Source organism: Atractosteus spatula, chromosome 8 (genome assembly GCF_055471065.1).
Source record: "Atractosteus spatula isolate fAtrSpa1 chromosome 8, fAtrSpa1.hap1, whole genome shotgun sequence".
Classification (NCBI taxonomy): Eukaryota; Metazoa; Chordata; class Actinopteri; order Semionotiformes; family Lepisosteidae; genus Atractosteus; species Atractosteus spatula.
Genome location: NC_142713.1, coordinates 25,775,560 through 25,796,459, shown reverse-complemented (window position 1 = coordinate 25,796,459; position 20,900 = coordinate 25,775,560).

Here is a 20,900-nt window from a genome sequence, read left to right as displayed (position 1 = left end):
AAGAAGTGTATATATAACAATCATACTTTTAAGGTTTAATGATGTGGATTGACAATAAATTATTGCCAAGTGAGGAATGCTGATAAAATATGTAAAACAAAAAATGAAGAGCAACACGCTGAACATCTGACTCTTTCAAATGTTCTGCCCAGGTGCAGTGTTTGGATCAGTCTAAATCTGTAACATATCCAGTTACAGCTTCATTCAGACATCTGTTACAGGGAGGAGTAGGTGTGTGGAAAAATTTGTTTAATCTTTTATCACAAAAAAAGCATCAACAAACACCCAAAAAAATGGGATTTGTATATAGTGGTATTTATATTTATTTTGTGAACATTTAGATTTATATTGTTATGAACATTTCATTTTCCTTTCATCTTTGTATTTCAATATTTTGTTGTACAGTGTATGAAGTTTCGTTGGGGTGGAGCAGTGTCAAAATGTTAGCCTGCTGACTTGCACTGCTGGGGAAATTTCTGCTGTGGAGTTTCCTGCATGGAGTTGTATGTTTCCCTGTGTTTGTGTGGGCTTCCTCCGAATGCTTCAGTTTCCTTCCACAGTCCAAAGACATACTGGTCGGTCAACTGGCTTCTGGGATAACTGGCCCCAGTATGACTGTGTGCATGTCTGTGTGTGTTCTACCATGGATGTCCCATCCAGGTTGTTTCCTGCCTTGCACTCATTCAATGCTGGGACAGGCACTGTCTCCCTCCATGACTCTATTTTAGATAAAATCACTTTATTAGCCATATACAATTTCTTGCATTAGGAATTTGTCTTTTCACGTACCCCAACTTGCTCTCCATGAGACACACAGGCACACAGGCGGGGAAAGAGAAGCTTGGGATCAGAGCGCAGGGTCAGCCATTTATACGGTGCCCCTGGAGCAGTTGGGGTTAAGGGCCTTGCTCAGGGGCCTAACGGAGTAGGATTCCTCTGCCGGCTGTGGGATTTGTACCGGCAACTTTCCAGCCACAGGTACAGATCCTTAGCCACAGTGCCACCGCTCCACCTTAGATAAAGTGGTTTAAACAATGGATGAAATTGCTTTTTTCCGACTGGTTCAGCTGACTTTTTTACCTTGTTGGAATGTTTATATGCTGGTACAGACATGAATGACAATGCAAATGTTAACACAGGGCAGATAAATACAACCAGTTTGTTTTTGAGTGCTTTTAAAAAAATGTTACTGCTTATAATAAACTGAATTGTGTCATGAGAGTTACAGTATTAATGCACGCATAACCTTGTAATTCTAATTGAAGGAAAACAGAACAAAATAAAAATCTGTCAAGCAACATCTTACAAAAATGAGGCTTTCTCATATAGGAATATGAAATGTTTAATGTATAGGAAAACAAGGAGTATAATTAAGTTGTAAGTGCTCAAATCAGTGAGCTGTCATTAGTAGAGTACCATTGAGATCTGTATTAGGAATGATGCACTTCTTAAATTAATATCAATAAGCTGGATTCTGGAATAGTTACTGTACTTGTTAAGAATATCCTTCTGTGGCAAGACAGATCAGCATCAAATGGGAAAATAACACAAAGTACAGTACATTTAAAACCTAGAATGGGAGGTAATTCTTTATATGAAGTGTTGTGGGAGTCAAGCTTCCCAGCCATGTTGATGAAAAGGATACTCTGGCTTCCTTCAAGAAGTGACTGGATAAGATATAAGCTCAATAATGACTAAATTCCAAATAGCATAAATAGGAGGGATGGCTTCCTCTTGCTTGTGTCCTTTCTAATATTCTATTTTTCTATGTGTGATATTAAAAAGTATTTTGATATTAGGAAAATATACTGTAGCATACTGCTGTTCTGTTCCAAATATTCTGTTTCAAATAAGTAAACAGTATTGTCTTTACTGTATGTCTGCATCTTCTGTGACTCTTTCAGTGATTTGCCCTCTAGACTATACTGTATATAGGCCTTAACCTGTATTGGTACCCTGTGGAATAAAAGGGGAGAAGCAACAACTAACTATAATAAAGTAATGATGACTGACTGTGAATTTGTTGTTGGATTTGGATCTTATTGTCTTCCATAATGAATAATGCATGGGCATTATCAACTCTTTTTTCTAGTGATGGTTTGAGATTGGATATCAGTCCTTTGAAATCCATGTTAAATTAAACTGGCAAGAGGAGTGTGCTTGCTAATACGTGACTAGCTATTGATAAAAGAATCCCACATAATAATTATCTGAAGCTTCCAGATAACACCAAATAAATCAAAGTCAGACCACATATCCTGATGCGTTGTCTTGGAAAAGTAGGGTGTTTTATCATTGTAGTTGGTTGCAGTACATCGGATCTCTCCTCTGTTGATTTCCATCAGAATAATATAGTGAAGAAAACATATTGCTCTCCTGAATAAAGTGTTTAAAGAAAATGCATTGTAATAACAGCTAAAGTTAGTCTGTTAAATTAAATTGAAACTTTTTGTTCTTTTAATGGAAATTTTATTCATTGTTGTTTCAACCTTTCTAACATTTAGATATTTGAGTTAGTTATTTCATGTTGCAGGAAATTTTGACTTCATTATCATGCAAGCTATAAACAACCGATTGAGCCAAAAGATAGACATTTGATTTAGATGTATTGTGTATTTTGTAAAAAAAAACAGACTTCTCTCAACATGAAGAATGTGGCTCTCATGGCCAAATTGATCAAAATATTTCCATATTGTGTTCATTTTCCAAGTAATTTTCCCTTCTTTTTTTCCCGAATTGAAATGCAAAATTTTGATTTTTAATGTTTGTTTTCACTCTTGAACAAAATAGAATCATTTTGTAAAGAGGTAAAATTACAGTCTGCAGTGCATATGCGTAGCCCCAGTCTTCTCCTTTATTTATAACCCGACGGACTTTGACCATTTCAGGATTTACTGTGCTTTTGGTTGCCAGGCACTTTTCCTGGGAGATGGTGTGTGTGACTACCCAGTTCAAATTGGCTATGCCCAGACCAAGTCTGGATCATGTTTCCGTGAACATTGTGATGCATTTATTTTTTGCTTTTAACCCTGAAGGGCAGCTACTATAGCCATCACTAGGGAGGGTGTTTCAATCACATGATGTTTGGTGCTAACACAGTGTAGCAGTTCACCAAATTGTTACTCTTGGCTCAGCCAGCAGCTTGGAAGAATGAAGTCACCCTCTTGTTATCCGAAGCGTGAATGTACTAACCTCATTATTAGCATGCTGAGCTCCACACAAACAATGATTTGTAATCATTTTGACAATAGCAATGAAATCAGTCCTTTAGCCTGAAGCGTCTCAAACGGCATCATTATAAAGCAGGTACATGTAATTTTCTGGCTCTGGGATGAAGTGATTGTGGTTGATAAATGTAATATGTTCACAAACTGTATTGGAAGCTTCTGAGCTGATGTACACTGCCTCAAGTATCATCTGTGTACGCTGTGGCATTCAGTCAGGTTGGCCGGTGAATACGGTGCGATTTTTTTTAAATGCAAGTGTTCTTCCTAGCAGAGAGAATTTGGCTTGAAGTTTCTTGTCTGAGCCTGGAGTAGAATCCCTGTTTTGCAGCATTGTTGTGATGCAGAACTGGACAATGTGTCTCATTATCATTTGCTTCCATTTGGCTTCCTTCCAGTGTGCCTGCAGCTCAGTGTCTGGCTCCTTTGGATGCAATCTGTAGCATTTCATCTGTCAGCCTGATTGGACATCAAATATCGCCTTTGTTTCCTTGAACTAATAAAGTCAAGAATTGCCATAAACCGGGCTGTCATATTGCACCATTGGCAGTCTGGGAACTGAAATGCTGTATGACATTTTCTGTTGATTTCTTGTAAAAATGCATCAATTTAAAACTTATGTGGCTTAGGCAAGTGACAGTTTATTTACATTTCTGTTGTTGCTTTTGAAGCCCATTTCTCTGTTTAGAGCTGTGTCATATGAAGCAATTACACACTGCTTTCCATAGTGCCATGCAGTGAGAGTTGGAAATGCTAAAAGACAAGTCCAGAAAGTAATACTGTACTTATTAATATCAAATAAACTGATTTAAAACTTGACTTTTATTTTGCATTCCATCATAAATACTGATCCACACTGAAAATAGAAGAGTTTAAATTTTACATCCACAGCTTATTGGGTACAAGCATAATCCATTTGTCCATTATTGGAAAGGCACTTGTCCTGGTGAGGGTCACATCAACCCACAGCCTAGTCCAGAGAAGGTTCACAAATGGGCCTGAGAGCATGTGAGAAAGGGAAGGTTTAGGATAGCCAATCAAACCTTGCCAGCATGTTTTTGGAAGAAGAATCATATCATCTGGGAAAAGCATGAGAATCTGCAACAAAAGTTTCCATAAAAAGGTGCCGCAGCCTATAATAAAACCCAGAGCTGTGAGAGCGCTGCACTAACAACCATGTGTCTGTGTCTGTGTTGACCCACATACAGTACATAATGTTATTACCATTTTAACTACCAGCATATGGTAGGTGTGCTGATTGTTTGAGTAGTCCTTGGGATAACAAAATGCTGATATGATTTAAAAATCTCAGTATGACCTTTAGTATTTGATTTGCATGATAGACATAGTCATTCCAAAAGGTGTGATTTTAATTTGAGAACAGCAAGAGATATGGCTCTCTTAGTTGAATATTAAAATCACTTGGCTACTATAGACTGCATTGAGGATGAACTGTCTGTATGAGATGTTATTTGGAAAATGAGAATTTCTCTGTTGATAATCAGCAGACCATTCTAGAGAAACCAGGAAACTGGCTGTATAAGGGAAAAATCCCCAAATTTCACCAATTCTGAATGTCAGAGGGTCATTGCACCAGTCAAGGGTCACTATATTGACCTGATCCATCTCTGCAATCTTTTGCAGCCTGCAGGGGCTACAGCATGGGAAGTTCCAGGGAGAAACAACATGAATATCAGTAGAATGGCTATAGCTTGACATCTGCTTGGCCGAGGCCGTTCTGCTGGTACACAAACTCATTACAATCCATGTGCCAGGGACATTTGAGGTAATGGTAGAGACAGGGATGGGGTATTTTATTCATCAATGCCGTTTTACCTTTGAAAGTTCCGATAAGTGAAATGACGTGGAAGTGTGGTGGTGCATTATGCTGACAATGGTGCTGTTCAAGCCAACAGGAATTGATGGTCAATGTGTGATGATGCAGGGAGAATTCTGCTTTACAAGAAGGCCTTTTGTGCAGATTGGGCACAAAAGAGCAATTTTTTTTTCTTCCCGCAAAACGGTTCAATGTGGATTGTGTTGCAGAGCAATTCGAGACTACGATTGTGATGTGTTACAATTGCAGTTCATGAAAACAATATAGAGCTCATGTGGTGGCCAGTTTTTTCTCCCTACCAGTGTCCAATAGCACATCTGCGGTATACAGTACACTCTGAAGTGCCATGAACAGGAGAGAACTGTGACCAGCATACTTTTGCCACTTACATGCAACGGCAGAGGAAGAGTGACAGAAAATCTCACAGGAGTCCATCCAGAGGCTAATCGGGTCTATGAGTTAATGTTGTAAAGATGGTTAATGATCAGTAAAGTCACACCTGACATTCATTTTGTAATGATTTCATTTTGATGGTGTGTTACATTTCATTTGAAGACTTAGGAGTCCTGGAACTGTACTTATGTCCATGTCACATGTTCTGTGATTTCATTTGATATGCATTATTCAAAATATATGATTATGATATGAAATCTTTGCATAAATATTAAATGGCTATTTTCAATGCAGTTTGAATCTAGAACTACTGAAAGTGAACTGAAACACTCTGGATTGTGACTCGTGGGACTGATTTCAATTCTGAATTTACTGGGCACCGGATGAGTGTGTTTTATAAGTATTGTGTAAGCTAGTACAGGGCTCCTGCAGAAAACCTTTTGCTTTTTATTAGACTCTAAAGATTTATGTACTGCATCTATTAATACACATTTTGATGGTGGTGTTGAATAGAAATATGGGACAATAAATTCTGTAGCTTTTTGTTACTTTTTATATTGAAGAAGAATAAAAATGCCACTTAATATTCTAGACACTTTTAATAACTTTTGTGCATTCATATTTCTTGAAGTTTCTACAGTATGTTAAGTTTGCAAAACACCTTCCTCTTGCACAGTTCCAGTATGGTAACAAGCTGCACAATTATACTTTATTATACCTATAGCAGTATAATTGCTGTATCTTAGTTTGAGCACTCTCTTAATTAATCTTCTAATTGTTGATTAAGAAAATGGTACATTTGTTTTTTTAGCTCTATTGTAGAATATTGCAGTTTTTATAAAAAAGTGATGGCAGGATTTTTTTTGCTTACAAAATTTATATCCGGGGCATTTTGCCAGGTACTTTTCTTCATCTGTGCTACAGATCCGAGAGTAATGGAAAATGGTATAATTTTGATAGTTATCACTTTATGTAAATGTGAAAATATGGAAGAGACATTTTGGTTTTGGTGAGGGCATATGGAAATAAGATGGAGATCTTGCATTGTGATTGATGTCATTGCAGAGAAAAAAATAAACCTTTAGATCAATATTCAGAAGGACAGAAGTGTCTGCTTTGAGTAAAGCTGACAGAAACAGACAGTCCACAGCTTTAGCTGCAAAAACAAAACTTCTAAAACAAAACGAAATACCAAATGAAAACACAACCAAATGAAATATAATAAAAACATGTATTAATTTGGTATGCAATTTTAAATTCTTTGGCCACTTTGATTACAGCAGAGCTACAGTATATTTTATCCCCCTCCCCCCCAGACAAAAGGGAAAACTACAGGCTTTTATTCTAATACAATTATTTAAAAAAAATGTCTTTAAATTAGAGGTACTATTTTTTTCTCTCTAAAAACACAGGTGTTAAAACAATTGGATCCAATTTCTAGTACTTGGTGCAACCTCCTCTAGCATGAATAACAGCACAAAGCCTTTACCTACAGTATAATGATTAAATAGCACATTGGCAGGGATCCTGGACCATTCCTCTATGCAGGTGTTGTCATGATCCATGTTATCCTTATGGACTGCCCTTTTCAATTCAGACCACAGGATTTCAATCACAGGTACCTGTACCTGTGTTGTTTTTGAGGTGTCATGCTGGAATGTCCACCTGAGACCATGTCCCAGCTTTCTGGCAGAGGCAACCGGGTTTTTGGCCAGAATACCCTGATACTCAGTAGAGTTCATTATGCTATTGCTTTTAACAAAAGCCCCAGCCCCACAACATCAACAATCCACCTCCATATTTCATGTTGGGTATGAGGTTCCTCTTCTGATGCCCAATGTACTGATAGTGTGAGTGGCCGAAGAGTTCAATTTTGGTCTCATTGATTAAGTCCCAGTGGTGGCTGGCAAACTCCAGCTGCTTCAGTTTTTCTTGTTGTCAGTAAGGGCTTTCTTTTGGCAACCCTTCCAAACATCCTGTTGACATGGATCTACCATCTGATAGTTTTCCAACTGTGACCCTTGGATTCTTTTTTGTCTCCTTCACAATCTTCCTCAGTGTGCGTGGGTACAAGATTCACCTGCATCCTTTTGCTGGTAAGTTAACCACTGTTTTAGTGGTTTTGAACTTCTTCATTATTGCCCTCATAGTGCTAAGTGGTATATTTAACTTTTTATATACTTTTTTGTATCCATTACCTGATTTGTGAATAACAGACATTTGTCTCTTTAGTTTGTCAGTTTTCTGCCTTTTCGTTGGTGATGAATGACAAAAGGTTTTCTTGTGTGTTACCTCTTTTTATACCCTTGTGAAACAGGAAGTCCATAAATGTGACTTAAGACTGAGTTGTATTTTAAGAAGTAGAATTTCATTGCAGATTTAATTTTGTTTGATTTTCTTAAAAGCATAGGGGATCCAATAATTTTTAGACCTATGTTTTAGAGAAAAAATAGTATTACTCATTTAAAAACACTTTTTCATTTCAGTTTTTCATTTTTTATCTACATATTTATTTTTTTCTTCTCGACAACGCTGGTTTCTAATTATTTTTATCCGCTTCATGTTTTCCGCTCCACATTGCAATTTACAAATGCGACATCAACTTGCATTGTGAAATTGCTCAACTGAAGACTTTCACCACCTGCTGCTGCTTTACTCTAGATTTTCTTTCCCGTCTTGTTGCACCATCTTGGATTCATCGATCATGTCTCTGAGGTACACTGCACTGCAGCTTCTTCAAATAAAACAAAACTACTTCCTGGTAAAAGACACATTTGTTTATTGCCATATTACTGGGATTTTACGACCGAGTCGCTACATCCATCGGAGCACAGGACACCGTTTCTTTCATTCGTCTGCCAGCCGAGTCTCTATCCCTGCCTTTCGGCGCACGACCGTAAGTCCATCCCGTACTGGCGCCGACCTCAAAAATCTTCTCTCACTACTGCGCCTGGAGCGCACTCCCCTGTATCCCCGAGACTTTCTAGATCAGCGCTACTCAATACCCGCTCCATAAACAACCAGGCTCTTCTTTTATGTGACATTATCAAAGAAATAAAACTGGACCTTCTGTGCTTAGAAGAACCGAAACCTGGCACAGACAAAACGATGGACTGCTGTTTAACCAACTAGTCCATCCTGGGTATGGTTTGTTTGACCTTCCGCATCTCTCAGGCAGAGGCGGGGACATCATTGTTGTTTACAACCTTTTTTACAATTTACGTCCTATTACTATACCTCCTCCCTCTTCTTTTGAATGTCTTGCTTTAAATGTGTCTATCCCCCCAAGCTACTATCATTGCCACAGTTTATAGACCACCAAAACCCAGCGAAGCCTTCTTAGGTCAGTTTGCTGATTTACTCTCGTTTTTATGCCTTAAGTTTAAAAGAATCCTTATTGAAGGGGACTTTAATATACACATTGACTCAAGGTCTTCTAGTCTGGCTAAAGACGTCCTTTCTCTTATGGGATGTTTTGAAACAAACTCAGTTTGTACCCCTACACATAACAAAGGAAACACCCTAGATTTAATCATTGCCAATGACTCTTTTGTCTTCCCTTGATCTAGGCCTCTCTGACCACTTACCTATTTTTTTCAATCTGGAATTACCTATTTCTAACACTTCCCCCTCACACTCTGTAAATTTCCGCAACTGGCGATCAATTGATTACCCAGGGTTTGCAAATTCTGTTCTGTCTTGTTTCTTGTTTCTCTACCTCTGACCCTCTAGAGGACAGAATACAGTTACTTGACAGTGCTCTTTTATCTACCCTTGACACCTTTGCTCCTTTAAAAACTTGAACCGTCTCCTTCTCTCGCCCTGCCCCCTGGTACAACGACCATCTGCGATCTATGAAGGCAGCCTCCCGCAAACTTGAGTGTAAGTGGCGTCTTTCTGGCCTAAATGTACATTATCAGATCCCATTCCCACCACTTTATTTCAGTCCTGTTTCTCTTCTCTCTGTCCCATTGTCCTCAATATTATAAATGAATCCTTGAGCACTAGCATTGTACCAACGGTCCTCAAAACTGCTGCCATTACCCCCGTGCCAAAAAAGCCTAACATGGCTCTTGACAATCTTAACAATTTACGCTCCATCTCCAACTTACCCTTTCTTGCAAAAATTCTAGAATGTGCTGTCACATTTCTGTTACATAAACCTCCTCATGACATACAGTATAACCTTTTCGAAGCCCTCCAATCTGGCTTCCGTCAACTTCACAGCACAGAAACTGCCCTGATCAAAGTCACTAATGATCTTCTAATAGCTCCTGATTCTGGTTCTCTTTCTATACTCATCCTTCTTGATCTCAGTGCTGCTTTTGACACTGTTGACCATGACATCCTACTTTCTTGTCTTGAGACTGTGTTTGGAGTTTCTGATGCTGCTTTCAAATGGTTTAAGTCTTACCTCATTGATTGCTGTCACTTTCTCTCTTAATGGGTATAGGTCTTAAATTGGTCTTGTTAAGTCTGGTGTTCCTCAGGGCTCAATACTGGGCCCCTTGCTCTTCAGCATTTACATGTTTCCTCTTGGTCAGCTTTAACGATCACATGGCCTCAGCTATCATTTCTACGCTGATGATACTCAAATATACATCCATACCAAACCTGACCCTGACATAAAAACTTGGATGAATTTCCTTCATCTTAACTATGACCAGACTGAAGTCATGCTTATTGGCACCCCCATCAAATTCGTAAAGCCAATCCTGTAACCCTATCTGTAGATGGTTCTGTACTTGAGTACAATCTTTAGTCTAAATTGAAAAACCTTGGGGTGATATTCGATTCTGGCTTAACATTCGACCCAAATGTGCAGTATATTGTCAAAACATCTTTTTTTTTTCCTCAGAAATATTGCTAGACTAAGCCCTATGCTATCACTAACTGTGGCTGAAAAGCTGATCAACACATTTGTGTTCTCTCGAATTGACTACTGTAATAGTGTAAGAGAGAAAGTGACACCGCCACTATTATCACAACCGTTTACATTCAACCTCAAGCCTGCGTGGAAGCAGCACATAGCGAACTCCACGACATTATCAACAAGCACGAAAACTCCCACCCAGAAGCTATCTCAATTGTAGTTGGGGACTTCAACCACTGCAATCTGAGGAAAGTACTGCAAAAATACATTCAGCATGTCACTGTACCGACAAGAGGAGGCAATATTTTGGACCACTGCTACACAACAATAAAAGGAGCATACAAAGCGCTTCCCAAACCGGGTTTCGGTAAGTCGGACCACATCGCTCTCCTGTTGCTTCCTGAGTACAAACAGAAGCTGAAGACCTCCCCCATTGCGAACAGGTCAGTGCGTTGTTGGTCTGAGGAGGCGGAAAGCAAGTTAATAGACTGCTTTGATAGTACAGACTGGGATGCATTCAGAGCTCCCGACACAGATTTAAATGAGTATACGGACGCGGTCACCAGCTATATTAAATACTGCACCGACATTTGTGTACCAGAAATGAAAATCAGGTCATTTCCCAATCAGAAACCGTGGTTCAACAACGACATTCGCAATAAAATAAAAGATAGATCCACCGCGTTCAAATCGGGGGACAAAGAGCTGTACAAGAAATCACGGTATGCATTAGAGGAAGCCATAAAACGCGCCAAACGGAGCTACAGAGTGCGGCTTGAAACGCAGTGCGCTGACACCCAGGGGCTGTGGCAGGGATTACAGTCAATCACAGGCTACAAGGGCTGCAGCCAGGAGATTGACACGAACAACGCATCCCTGCCTGACGAGCTGAACCATTTCTATGCCCGCTTTGATGCTCTGAACACAGGCAATGCTGAGAAGACCCCAAGTGTGCAGGGCGAGTTTGTTCTGAAACTCTCAGAGCAGGACGTGCAGAAGACTCTGAGCAGGGTGAAAATTCGTAAGGCTGCAGGGCCTGATGGGATACCACCTCGCGTCCTGAGGACATGTGCAGCCCAGCTGACCACAGTGTTTACGGACATCTTTAACTCCTCCCTGTCACAGTCCATGGTCCCCACCTGCTTTAAAAAAAACACTATTGTTCCAACCCCCAAAAAGGCAAAAATGACATGCCTGAATGATTACCGCCCAGTAGCATTAACTTCTGTGGTGATGAAATGCCTGGAGAAGCTGGTGTTGTCACACATTAACTCCTCCATCACAGAGTCCCTGGACCCCTTGCAGTTCGCCTACCAGAACAACAGATCAGTGGATGATGCTGTCTCCCTGGCTCTGCATACAGCCTTGGAACACCTGGACACTAAGAATTCGTATGTGAGAATGCTGTTTGTGGACTACAGTTCAGCATTCAATTCCATCATACCCAGTCAACTGGTGACAAAGCTCAGGGGATTAGGTCTGTGCAACTCTGTCTGCAACTGGCTGCTGGACTTTCTTATCGAGAGACCACAGGTGGTGCGGATAGGCAATAAAACATCAACACCACTCACCCTGAGCACTGGAACCCCACAAGGCTGCTGTCTGAGTTCAAGGTTGTACTCCCTATTTACTCACGACTGCACAGCAAGACACAGCAACAACCACATCATTAAGTTTGCAGATGACGCCACTATAATAGGACTGATCAGTGATGATGACGAGTCCACTTACAGGGATGAAGTCGTACAGCTGCTTAGGTGGTGTCATAGCAATAACCTGGACTTGAACATAAAGAAAACGAAAGAGCTAATAGTGGACTTTCAGAGACACAGGCCATACACTCACAGCCCACTCAGTATTGATGGAACGGAAGTGGAAACAGTCACCAGCTTTAGGTTTTGGGGAATTCACATCTCTAAAGATCTAACCTGGACTGTGAACACTGACTCTATCATGAAGAAGGCTCAGCAGCGCCTTTATTTCTTGAGGTGCCTCAAGCGATGGGGGATGCCAATACATGTGTTGGTGAACTTCTACCGCTGCACCATCGAGAGCATCCTCACCAACGGGATCACCGTGTGGTATGGCAACACCTCTTCTCAAGAAAGAAAGGCACTGCAGAGAATGGTCAGTATGGCCCAGAAGATCATCGGCTGCGGTCTCACCGAGATTAAACAGCTCTATGAGGACCGCTGCCGTGGTAGAATTCTGGCCATCACAGAGGACAGTCACCACCCCGGGCATGAGCTCTTCACCCCACTGCCCTCAGGCAAGAGATATAAGAGCATACGGACACTTACCACTAGATTCTTCAATAGCTTCTATCCACAAGCAGTGAGACTGGCGAACACATTTAGCCATCCCCCTCAGACCACACCTACACCATCACCATCTACCTTTTTATGATTTCTTATCTATTGCACATCTCCAGTCATTGTTTACACGTCTGTATTGTTTACATTCAAACTGTCTACATGTTTACTTGCACATTGTCTATTGTTTGTTTGTATATTGTCTTGATGCACTGTTTGCACTTTGTTTTGTTTTTTACACTTGTTTTACAATCGAGAGACTTTCTGTAAGTAAGAATTCCATTGTACCAGTACCGGATACATATGGCAATAAAGTTCAAGTTCAAGTTCAAGTAATGCTCTACTCGCTGAGGTATCTAAATCTATTTTGAACAAACTGCAGTATGTCCAAAATTTCAGCAGCCAGAATCCTGACCAGGTCTAGTGCAAGTGATTACATTACTCCTATCCTGGAGTCCTTGTACAGGCTTCCTGTCAAATTCTGTGCGGTCTTTAAAATCCTCATGCTCACCTATAAGGCTCTGCATGGCTTGGCACCTCAGTACCTGTCTGAACTATTATCGTCTTACTCCCCACCTCGCAACCTTCGCTCTTCTAATTCTGGTCTCCTTACTGTCCCCCAAGCCCGTCTACATTGTATGGGTGACAGGGCCTTCACCTGTTATGCCCCCAAGCTCTGGAACTCTCTGCCCAAGGATATCAGAGAGTCGCCTTCTCTAAACTCCTTCAAATCCAGACTCAAAACCTTCTTTAGAAGAGCCTTTACTTAACTGGTTCCGTTCTTCACCCCTCTGCTTTTCCTAGTACCACCATCCACGGTCTCCTCTGTATATTGTAATTGTGTTTTATCTTGTGTAGTCTTTTTATTTATTATTATTCTCATTCTGTAAAGCACTTTGAGAAGCCACCTTTAAAGACGCTATATAAAATAGTTTATTATTATTACTTTTTTTAATGTATTAGAATAAAAGCCTCTCGTTTTCCAATTTTTGATAAAAAATAACTTGTTTGTGCTGTTTATTTTAAAAAGGCTATTTTTGTTCATGTTTATCAAGGGTGCCCATAATTCTTGAGTCCACTGTTTGATCTGTTCTAATGCAGCTTTAAAATATTACTTTAGCGATTCTCTTGCAAGAAATTTTTAAACCTTTGATTTCATCCAAAGATTTTGGTAGTCTTAATATTGAAATGAAGGCTGACACTGAAGGTTATAGAGTGCATTGGGGGTAATCTAAGAGATCACCCCATTATCACTAATCTGTTAATCCCCTTTAAACTGTTAGACCACACTACACGTTTAATATTTGCAAGTGATAAGAAGTGGCTGTAGTAGAATTAAGCTAATGTAAGCTTTGCGTGTTCAATTCAAGATTTGGCATGCAGGGATCTTTCAGGAGACACTGCTTGAGCTAAGTATTGTGGCATTAAGTATTCACTGTTACTCCTACAGCATTTGGAGGTTAATTGTATTTGCATTCTGACGTGATTCTTGGGAATTTAATATCTAAATCTCATTTGAAGCAAAAAAAGAATTTGAAGCCCCTCTTCTGTGAGGTAGATGCGTATCTGTTTCAATAAGCAGTGTGTTTGACAGGTCATCTAATCAGTATGTGTAAGTAGTGTAAAGTAGGGTTTATTTTTCCTTCTCTGTGCAAGAGTGATCAGAATTTGATATGGGGGGTCTTTACATATTCAATTTTGATTCTCTCTTTCTATTATGTTATCAGTTTAGATTAAAGGCTGATTGAGTAGCATCAAATTACTGTTTTCTCCACCTCTACAGGTTGTTTTTTTTCCACAGTATTTGTCATCATTATTAGTGAAACGTTAAAGCTATGTATTGCTATGGCACTTATATAGTATCTTCAGTTTTGAAAAGATTGGTATTAGTACAATTGATGGTATTATATGTGTTGTATTAAATTATTTCTTCTATATTATGCATACATGTAAATGCATTTGTTCTGAGTGATAAAGATCAGAGCAGAGATAACAGATGCTTTCAGAGGTTTAGAAATCTAAAGGGCATAAGTTTAGATCAAAACAGAAGCTTGTTAAATATTTCCCGTTTTCTTCATGATTTCTTTCTGACATTCGAGGTTTCAGCAATTTTGTAATAGTGGCATTGAATTTAAATGTAAACAAAGAGAAGAGTTTCCTTAGATGTTTTATTATAATATAAAGCTTGGCTTGGCTTTTTTATTCTGCTGTTCTGGTAGGATGCTGTGGTGTATCAGGTCTGTCCTTGAATGCATTGGTGTCAATGATTATACAGTACTTAACTGTTGTTATCAGACTAACATGGCAAATAACTAAACATACTGCATGGGGGAGGGAGCACTTAATAGACATTTTACAGCAGGTCAACATCTGTACATGTATATTAACATCACATATGCTTTTCAGCTCTCTTTCTTCTGATCATCCCCTCTAGGTTTGAGCTGAGACAGTAGGAGACTTATTTGCTACGTTTGCCTTGATTTTCATTCTCGCCACAACTCTTCACCAGCTTTGACCTTGAGTTTATGGCAGTATGATTTGTTCAATAGAGTTAATCCCCAATAAATCTTGATTATTTCACAGGGGTGTCAAAAATGCAAGAAAGAGTTCCCTTGTATTCTCTAAAGTATATATTTACTGTATATACTGTGTAGTCTCCTAAATGAACTCTTATCTGGATTCTCTGTGTTTTCTGTTCTGTGCTTTCTTCCCCATTGTCAGCATGCCTTCATACATTTTAAAGGGCAGAACAATTTTAGTTCCAGTTATATTAAGGTACAGTATATTTTTCTTTGGTTGGCATTAATTTGCATGATCATCTGTCTTCACAATTTAAAGATTCAGCTGTAAAAACCAAGCAGTATATATTGTATATATTGATCATACTTATATATGAAGAAATTCTGCATTATACAGTGTTATATAATTATTGTATTATGTTCTGCAATAGGAAAAAGGGGAATCCACTGCATTTTTGTGGTATATCAGAAACTGTAGAGTCAACTGCAGTCTCTAATCTTCAAAATATATTTTGGCAAAAATGCCTTCATCAGGACATGATGTGTCCTATATAATATTCTATAAACCTTTGTGACAAAATTTGAAGACTTCCATTGATAATGGAAGAGATTTTAAATGAGGAATTCAGTTATGTTTTATACACATTTGTACATTTATTTTGGTAGCCAGAGCTATTTTTGTTTTATGATTCATAAATCCTGTGTCCTAGCAAAATAATTTAATAAAAATGTTTTTTAAAAATGTTTGTACCAGACAAATCTAATCAAAATGGATGAACATTGTTATTTCCTCTTCTTATTTCCAGCAGCTATCCAATTATATTTCTTGTAACTGGTCATGAAGAGTTGCAAAACAGACATATTGTGTGTCCTAAAACCCATGTAAAAATGCCTAGCTTACTTTACAAGACACCCTGGTTCCCTGAAAAGAAAAACCGTAATATCTGAAGGGAATCGCCTCATGACTGAAATAATTACGTGTGTACCAGATATTCCCATTTCTCCTGAGGTCTGGAAGATGTGGAATGATCTAGGAATGGCCTGCAGAGGGTGAAGACTGCCTTCTTTATATGGCAATTAGGGTTGTGAATGACAATAAAGTTTACCCTATCATGGATGGAATTACTATAATTACTAAATCACTTGGGTGAAAATACCCAAGTAAACTGGATACCCAGACTTTACATCCAGTGTCTGTCAGAGTATCTGCCTGGGTAAAAAATAGCGTGCATGTTCCTCACTACAAAAGGTGTGAAGTGTGACATCCTTATAGGTTGTAGAATCTGGAAAATGCAGAGGGTAAAGATTGTTACTGCAGTGCAGGGCTCCATCCATCCAATCCATGTCAGTGAGATTCTAAAAATATATGACTGGGCTCTGATGGAATGCACCTGAAGTAGTCCAGGAGCACATATCCAGGTGTCTCACCCCCAGTGATAGGAACAGTGTGTTATTTATGGTCTGTTCTGAGGGTATGACATTGCTGAATTCAGAAGGATGGCTGTATTGGGCCTTAATGAAACCCACAAGCGGTGGACAGAACTTGGTGAGCAGTTGCAATAGACAGCAGAAACAACGTTCTGGAGTCCAGTGGTCCAAATGAAGTCTCTGTGAGCACCTGCAGGACCATGGTCAGTATTAGATTAATGTATGAATGTAGTCTCTAAGCACTACATAGGAGTGCTAACAATGTCTCCATTGATTCTATCAATGGAGCAGAGAGAGATTTTCATTCTATTGCTTATCATTGTCAAGGGGTTCTCCCCTTCATCAAAGAGGGACTGGAGAAAATTTAGGACCATGAAGATAAGCAGGAGAAAAGGTCATGTGCAACACACTATAGAGCAGAGGTCCTCTTCTTGTAGGATTATTATCACCTGGTGTAGCGTGCACATGTGTTCTGAGGGATGGTCAACCACATTGGACAATTCTTAACTCCAAGACCTTCATGGGCCACACCTGCTTTTATTCGCTGGGCATGCCACAGAGAGCTCCTCACATATGTTAGTAAATTACACTGATGAGAATGCTACTACAACAGATTGGTCAGCATTTAACTTAGCAGGAGAAACTAGAAACTAGCAGGAGAAACTAGTCTCCTTGGCCAAAGTAGAGACACTAGGAATATGTGAACACCTGGTTCACATGACTGAATGCCTTGCTGGATATAAAACCAAAGTGTGCTTTGTGTTTTTTCCATGAAGGTGAAGAACTTCTGCCTTCCTAAAAGGATCTCAAATATAATGAGCCCGGGAAAGATACAAAATCCATTCTACACTCTCCAGCCTGCCTTTTCCTGCATGTTGACTCCTGCAATCAGATGTATAGCCCTAAGGCATAGGAGGCAAGTGTGAGTCTAGAGGAGAAATGCCTGTCGCCATGTGTCTGACAGAAATACAATGATTTCCATTATGTTAACTGTGCACCTAGCAATGCAGTCCTCAGAGCAAGGGTCAGAACACTTCTTTCCAATTCACCTTTAGGCAGAGGTTGGCTAGGAGTGACTGGAGCTGCGACCTGAGGGTGAGCCAGTTGCCCAGGTAGCTCAGCATGAGAGTGCCTTTAAACCTCAGCAGATTGAAGACCATATCAGTGCACTTCAAGAAGGTGTTGGGAGTCAATAACAAACTGAACGAAAAGATGCCGAAGTTGCCCACTCCCATTGATTACACATCTTAAGTAGAGCCTGTTCAGATCCTGAATGGGTGTATTGAAGAATGTGTCTGTGAGGGAAACTACATTCTTGAGTGGAGGGTTTAGTTGAGGGGCCCCTTAAAGGCGTCTGTAGGGAGCAGCCATTTTGTTTCTTGAAAAGAATCAGGTGTAGTTACTCAGTGAGACTGAGATTGACAGGCCTCAATTATTTGCACCTGTAGACAAAAGTATTGAGCAGCTGATATAAACGCGAAGGAACGGAGGAGAGATATCTCTTTTGGGGGAAAGTTAGGGTAAAGTTGTAAAAGTATTGTCAGCACTCTGATAGGAATTAGGTTTTGGTCTGGTCTAGAGTTAAGAACCAAGACTTGAGATTAAGAATTGTTTTAATTGATGGACCATCTAACACCGTCTTTCAGGTCCATGGTCACCATCCAAATTCCAGATGAACCACCTTGAGGAGCTTATTCAGATTATTGTCATATGGACCTTAATCAGAATTAGAATTACCTTTATTCACTACATACTGTACGTTTCACGTACAAGAAATTTACTCTGGTGTACCTGGCACAGCAGAAACATTCTACATATGCTAGACACAAACAGGACTAAAACACATCATTAGGACAGGGCACACATAACTAGGAATTATGGTTAAGCAAAAAGACAGCCCTAAGAAAGAAGCTGGTTAGATAACAGGTGGTTCTGTTTTTCCTAAGGGAATTTATCTGGCAGTTTCTTGGTTGGAAGGGGTCTACTACGTCTTTGCTCTTCAGTTGTCAGCTCATCTATGGAGGGCAGGTAACAGCCAAATACCCTTTCCTCTGAGCAAACAACACACTGCAGATACAGTTTGCATATATTTATAGAGGCAGTTAGAATGCTCTCAATAATGGCTCTGCAAATCAGATTTGGTTGAGAGACCAATTAGCAACATTTTTCATTTTTCTGCTGTGCTTTCTTTGTGATACCGATGATATTAATGTCCCTTATAAGGGTATTGGAGATCATAATTCCCCAAAACGTAATGGAATCCACCACACCCACAGCCATGTCATTGATTACCAGTGAGAGAGGTTTTAGAGAATGTTTCCAGAAATCAACCAACATTTCCTCTGTTTTCAGGGTATTATCACATCACACCATGATACCAACTGCCTCACCTTTTTCCTGTCCATGATCTCATCATCATTAGTGATGAGACCAATAAGGGTGATGTCAAAGTAAGTTTGTGGATGACAGAAGAGTCGCTGGAGGGGCAGTCGTTGGTGTACAAGGAATAGAGTAGTGGGAAAAGCACACATCCTTGAGGTACACCAGTATTCACAGTCTGACAAATAAGGACCTAGCCGCACCTGTTGCCTTCTATCTGTGAGGAAAGTTCACTGCAAGATGGAAAGTGGAACTTTCAGCTGTGACAATTTATTGTAAAGGAGTTCTGGAATTATAGTACACAACTAAAATCCACAAAAATAATTTGTGCATACCTAAGGATTCTAGATGTCACAAAATGAAGTGATTGCACTTATTCAAATATAGTGTGTTTCTCAGGGGGACACAGTGTCCATTGTAGTGGCTAATACAGTTAGTCTAAATATCTTCAGTGAAGATCTCGAGATCTCTAGCAGATGCACCAGTGCTGAATCTGTGGCGGGAGACAATGAGGGGTGGCAAGTCAACAAGGAAGGCACTGATGCTGAAGGTTGTTTAGAGAAGCAGAATGTAGGTAGTCACAGTCTGTGTGTTTGTGCTGAGTTGCAAAATATTGGAGGGTCAAGGCTGGTTGCAGGGTGGTTGGCAAAAGACCTCATTTGGTCTCAGTCAACTTTTCCCTCTACATGCTGCTGTTCTTCTCATTAAAGGCAGGGTTAAATATGTACCTGGCTACGCTGGGAGAATCAAGCAAAGAGGACTTGTTTACAGAGTTTAATGTGCCCCGGGTGAGGCCATGGCACACCATGATCAAAATCTCCAGACTGTGTCCCACTGCCTAGAGAACTGGTAAACTTAGAATGAAGAAAATCTTCCCAGTAGGGGAAGCCCTCACCACCTGTTCTTCAGATGGGCTGTGATTATTTGGTTGTCGATATTGTCGGTGTGAAGGCACACGACCAAATCCACAAAGACATTTAGCTCTGAAAAGATTGTTAGTACAGAGCGTAGTCCACTTGTGAGACCCACCTTGTGAGAGGCAGTGTCCTGTCTCTTGGTAGGTACTTCTTAAGTTTTATCTTTAGAAATGTCTTTGTAGTATTTCTAAATACTATTTTGTATGTGAGTACTGTAAGAAGAAAAATGTTCCTTATGTATTTAATATAGTCAAACATTTATAAATAGAGGAAAAGGTAACGGGTTTATTCCATACTGAAAAGAAAAAGGAAACAAAGTTTTGGCCATAGAGCAACAATTGTTTCCTTTCTTTTCTTTTCAGCATGGAATAAACCCATTACTTGTTCGTTTGCAGCCTACGCATGCTGACACAGCTACCTACTTGAACTGCATTTATAAATAAATACATCTGGCTTACTCTGAGAGTAAAGACAAGATATTTTTCCATATATTTCTGAATATTGTACCAATGGAAAGTCCTGTTACATGACATCTGTACTTTTGATTAATCAGGGCTACCTTTAATATACCTGTTACTTGCTTATTCAGATAAGTCTTAGGGAAACACCTTGCATATTTTTAGATTAGTTGCCAAATTGTACTTCAGTAGTAATAATGAGTATTGCTTCTTTTATTATCTATTCATGCAGCTGTCTATCCCATTCAATGTTCCAGCCTCCCCCAGTTCTAATGAATTGATTGTGTTTCTTGTAGCTATAATGTGGTTCTCTGTTTAATCACCACTCTTTGGACTTCTGCCATATTGGTGACTTCATTCACATTATTTTTCACATTGCATTACTTAGGCGTTTTTAATCCACAGTGCCAGATATAGTAGATTTATAATTTGGCGTTGTTCTAATACCAGACTTATGACACTTTTCTCTCATAGAAGGAAAAAAAAACTCGTCAAGATTCTGTCTGAGCTTTATGAATGTGTTTCTAACATCTTGTTATGGGCCAATGTAAGTGGTGTGA